Source organism: Phasianus colchicus, chromosome 6 (assembly GCF_987193195.1).
Source record: "Phasianus colchicus chromosome 6, bPhaCol1.hap1.1, whole genome shotgun sequence".
In the NCBI taxonomy this organism is placed as follows: Eukaryota; Metazoa; Chordata; class Aves; order Galliformes; family Phasianidae; genus Phasianus; species Phasianus colchicus.
Window position 1 is genome coordinate 44926020 of NC_143441.1, and position 6000 is coordinate 44932019.

Genomic DNA, 6000 nt, shown 5'->3' on the forward strand with positions numbered 1-6000 from the left:
CCTTTAATAATTCTATGGTTCTATGATTCTGTTCCCCCCTCTTTTTTTTTTTTTTTTTTTTTAACCATAGTTTTACCAAGACTATTAGTACATTTGCAACGTAGTTTTGAAAGAAAACCAAATGAATCTCACATCTAAGTATTGCTTTTTATCTTCCAGCTGTGTTGGAGCTAGAAAGTCAAAGGATCATACTAAAAGTGAAACGTTTTTGTTTGCTTTCACTGTCATCTTGAAGCAAAGTGTAAATTCATAATTGCATTACCTTTATTTCCACAGCAACATAGAGCATCACATATAAGGACGTTGCTTATCGCACACATTCCAACTGATGAAGCTTTCAGTTAAGGTTACTCAACATTCTTATGTGACAAAATCATTGACGCAGGGGAAAGGGAATTTATATTTGCATACAGAAATAAGTTTAACCATTTGGATTGAAAATTTTCGTGTCAGGAATCTGCCTCAGTCTGACGTCTGGAAAGTATGATTTAAAACGTCTGAGTCATTTCTGAGAATATAAAAAAAGTGTTGTTTTGACTACAGTTAAAATAAGTGGTATGTGCCTTTGAGTGAAGCAGGGTAGATTTTGGAGAAGCTACTTAGAGTTTGGCTGGGAGTGCTGTCTTGAAAGCTGTCTTGAACAGAAGAATGTGCTTTTCATGGTCATTGTTGTGTATATTATATCCACAGTCTTTAGGCTAATTAAAACAAGCAGTAGATTCCTAAAAAGCTCAGTTCCTAGAAGCCCTATGTGTGAGAAACAGATGCCTTCTGTGAAGTTATGCCCTCCCTGACAGGGCAGCACGTGGGGTAGGAGCATGGCCATAGCTGCAGCAGGACAAGAAGTCCTTCTCCACTTGCTTTGTTTCTCATTACACATTCCCATCCTCTGTCTCACCAACAAACACAAGATGAACTAAGCAAGCAGAAAAATACTCTTTCCTCCCTCTTATTTTTTTAAATAGTTTTGCTATTACAACCCTGAACCGGTCCACATGAGACAAGCTAAGGTCCAGTAGGAGATGGTGATGAATGAAGCAGGCTGAACAGCATGCATTTTTCTAAACTTGTGCCTCTGAGCTTACTGCACTGAAAAAATAGGATTGCACCATATACTAACATGCCTGCTGTGGCTGAAGCCACTGCTCTTTAAGAACTGAACAAAGGGGAGCATTTTCATAGCACCCATATGCCAAATGTCCCTGGAGTGTAGATGTACTCTGGACAGAAATCTGTGATTACATCAGTAAATCTGAATCATAACATGTATGTCCAGTGACCCAGTCTCAGCATGTTTTACATCTCCTCTGGGATGTCATCAAGGTTTGACTGTCTATTGCTTTTTTGCTTGAAGATGGGGGACAGAGAATGAAACACGGATAGACATTATGCCTGAGCTGAAGTCAGATTAAGTTCTGGCACTGGTACGGAGTAGGGGTAAGTTTTCAGAAGCTATGAAAATAACTTCTTTTTAATGGATGGCATAAAAATGAAAGCAGCAACGCACACAAGACAGTCATGTTTGTTGAAAATAAGGGCAAAGAGCAATTCAGTTCACATCAGAAAGAATTTTTTCTGGAGATTCTATCATGGGCTGAAGAGAATCACGGGCCTGAGAATAACAAAGTACAGAAAAAACTGTGGCTTATATCTGGCTGTTGTAAGATCATAGCCCCTTATACTCTCTTGTCTTCTTTTTCTCTTTTCACTATGCATGACTTGGAGCAACATAGTTTTTTAACATCTTCTAAACATAGTTTGTTGACTCCTTGGTACTGAGCAGCAGAAAACCAGGCATGATGATGTAATGGTGAGCAGTAATGAAAAGATAAAATTAATTATTTCCCAGTGATTATGAAGACCTTCAGTTTATGGTGTGCTGGGTGCTAAAGATAGTGTTACTGATGTGACTTAAGAACTTCTAAAATTACAGTGCTACTGGTAATTACTGTGAATAGAGGCACGGTCTGTCTTTGTGAGGAAGACATCTTCTAGTTTTTATAAACTTTCCATATATTAAAACAAAAGCATCAAAACCCAAATATTGTTCATGTGGTTTTTACCCTTTGAATGAGCACCGTTCTTCACCTGCAATAGTTTTTTACTGTCAAACTAATACCCAAACAACTTAACTTCCCATGCACTGTCAGTCCGGCTCTGTCCTGTGCTATTATTCCTGTTGGTATAATCCTTATTTAAGGTAAGCAATCAAGAGCGTGTTTGGCAATTGCTCATTGTCACAGGATATGATGGCCAAACTGTCACCATCTTACCATTACTTTCCGTTTCCTCTGCAATTACAATAAAGTGTCCTAAACTTTTATGCTGACTTGCTGAACTCAGATGAAAATCTATGCGTCCTATATTTCTTTCCAAGATGCAGAAACATTTTTTACAAGAGTGCATAATAAATGAAGAGTAAATAAGTTAGAAATACTTTAATTTACAGGAGATGAGGTTTGAGAATACTCCAAACGCTATGATAGGCCAATATCTGATTTCTAGAAATACTTTAATAAGGTTTGCTACTTATAAGGATTGATAGTGGGGCATAATTTTTTTTTTTTTTTTAATTTATTTACTCTGGGTAAAACACTGAAAATTAAATCTCTTCTATCAGAGAAGATACTGGCAAGAACATAAGGTAAAAAGCACTTCACTTAAGCACTTCCTTTAGTTATACTGAGTGCCAACAGACACTGCCAAGGAATGAAGACATTTTATTTAAAATTACACTGGCAAGAGACCATCAAATTATCCTTAACATTTTCATTAAATTGAGATACAGATATAGTTAGGGTAGTAAATCTTTTCAATACAAGGAGTTTATTCCTGAGCCAAGGCCAGATTCAGCAGTAATTGCAGGAACTATTAAGACCTAAAGCCTCATCTACATTACCAAAACAACTGTTCAAGGCTTTAGCCCAGTTTTGAAAAATGGACCAGATCCATCCTGTACTACAAAACTATCAGTGAACTACAATGATGCATTTGGATTCCAGTCTGCGGCGATCGTTTCATGTTTCGTTGGCTTGACTTGTGCAGATTTGGGGGTTTCCATTAGAAATCTGTGAATGCCTTTAGGTTGCTTGCAGTTCATGCTCCCAAAGCTCTAAAACAATCAAACCATTGGTACCTTTCACAATACTGACACCTTATTCCTCTGCAGGAATGCCTACTAAAGGTACTGAGGAACCTCATATCCGTAGTTTCCAATGTCTTGGGGAAAAAAAAAGAGAAAAAAAAACCTGTTATTACCCTGTGGTTTCAGCTCTGTTACAAGATATACATAGCAAAATTTCCCCTCAGAGATTCCTACATTTGATTCACAGCCTTTGATTGAACAAGATCATTTATTTTAGGCATCCAGTTCTAAGTAGTGTGGGGATAAGGGCTTATTATACTTTTATAGCTGTAATTGAGAGCCGTTTTATGTTACTTGGCAAGTGTTAGTTACCCATAAATCCTAGTTTGTTTTCTGGATTTAAAAATTGTAAACACACTTAATTCCAATACTAGTGCTGCAAAGATATTCAGCTAAATAATAAAGTAAAGATTAAAATGCTCTCTCCCAAGTCTGCCTAAAAACTTGAGTATTAATTTATTTTAATAGGAATGGAGCGTCCATAATCCTTACATGTTTTGAAAGCCCAGTTACAAAGAATAATTGCCAAAAAGTGAATACAAATGTAACTTCATACTTACCTTTGTTATCTTTGGCTCACCTTTAATACACCTAGAGGCTTTCCCTATGTATAAGCATTGTAAAAATTACCACTGTAAGCAAATTCCAACATGCTGATTTTATGCTGACAGAAACATGCATGCATATCTAACTGTTGTCAAAATACGTTCCACTTCATTTCCTATTTAAATTGTTTGGAGTACTTTCACTCTCCCTTGGTGCCCGTGTAAGCAAGAGCCTTATCTAAGTGAAATCATTCATGTGAATAGAGGAAAACCAGACCAGCTTATTTCTGTACTTTGAGTTATGTGAACTTCCTTGTGATCCAATGAAAAACACACACATACATGCAAATATGTATATAGATCTATACAGAAGTGTTTTCTAGCAAAGGCTCCCAGAAGAATTTAAAGAGGTCCTTCACAAAAAATTACCCATAATTGAAAATTTTAAGGGATTTGAAAGTCTGAAGAAGAAGATCCCAGTACATCCCAACCTGTCATTAAGTGTTAACACTCAGATGCGTTGTTTGGTGTACTGGTTCTCATAACAATGAAAAGAAGTAATGAAAATATAAGCCAATATCATACCCAGTCAGAATTATTATTAATTATGAGACGAAAGTGACCTTCAAAACCTACTAGAAGCATGGGAATTGGAGGCAATTGATAAGGTCATCTTCTGAAGAACAGTTGAAAAATTATATAAAGGGAATAAATTATAATATTTTGGAAAATATTCAAGAGAAAACAAGGGGAAGAAAAAGAGAAACCAGTTAAGATAACTAAGAGGAAACAATAAACTTCTGATATCTTAAATGACTGTGAACAATTTACTGCAGCTGCACAATGGAGTTCTAGAAGATTCTTCTGACTTACCTTTGAACATAAATCAAGGTATTTAGATTAATTTTCTTCTCTGATTGTATTTCTTAGTGCTAAGTGGTTGTGCGTATGTTCAATTATAAACTTAGATTTTGCATAGCTGAGACTGATTTAGCTCTGCAGCTGATAAAAATCAGGATGGCTACACAGAACTCAATAGAGACAAAGACAATTTATACTGCCTAATAAGGTTTCCGGGTTTTACTCCTGCCTACACTAGTATTTCATTGTGAGTGAGATCAGTGTCATGTAATTTTAACTGTCTAAATATTAGGCTTCTAGTCTAACCTCTTCATATAGACCTCATAATAGAGAGAGGCATTTCCTTCTTCTTCCAACTCCTTCTTTATACCGGGTTCAGCTGATCACTTGCTGATTATGAGTGTTTATTGACCACCAGTTTGTGAGAGAGTAGGTGCTGACCATTGTGCATGGTTGAAGTTAGCCAGCATGAGTTCACACTCCTCAGCACTAAAGATGAGCCACACAACACTCACCCATAAAGGAGCCACAGTGCTTAGGTACTTCTAAACAGACTTTGAGATCTAGAAGGCAAATTGTTTAGGATTACTGTTAGCATCACAGATGGATGCTGAGAAAAGAACTAAAGGCTGTCGAGTGATTCTCATTTTATTTTGGATTCCTCAATGTAAGAAAGGCATTGTAATACTGGAGCAAATGTGTCAGAGGACCAATAAGATGATGAGAGGCTGGACCATATGATACAAAGAGAGGCTGCAAGAATTGGGTTTGGTTAGCTTTAAGAAGAGAAACTGAAGGAAAGACCTTATTGCTCCCTGTAACTAATAGCAGGGCGTGGAGCCAGACCCCTCTTGGAGTATTGCACAGCAAGATGACAAGAGGCAATGAAGAGGTGAAGAGGGAAATTCTGACTAGCTATTAGGAAGGAAATTTTCATGGTAGAGATGGTCAGACAATGCAAAGGACACAGATACTTTGTGAACCCTCCATTCTTGGTGATATCCAGGCCTTCACTGCTCAAGGTGCTGAGCAGCCTGTTGCCACTGCTTTGAGCAGAGGTGTTGGACTAAGTCTATGTGTCCCTTCTAATCTCCCAAGCTGTTTTCCAGTTCTTTGATTCGGTTCCTAGCTAAATAGCCACAGGGTGACCATTTACATCTGAGCTGGTTGTCCTCGGTTCCCTTTGACATCAATGTTGTGACTCATTCAGTACTGACTTTAAGACCAGTCCATGCTCAGCATTATTGCTCAATTTCTGACATCTTTTTATGACAAAGGAGCCTCGTCTAAGCCATAACATCTTAGTCGTATCAGTCTTTTGCTCTTTACCTCGCTTTGCCATTTCTAAAGCAGAGATACTTCCACCTCAGTATTTTTTTTTTTTTTTGGAGGAACAGATACATGAATATTTGAGTATCATGCAGAGACTGTGATGTTGGCTGCTATATA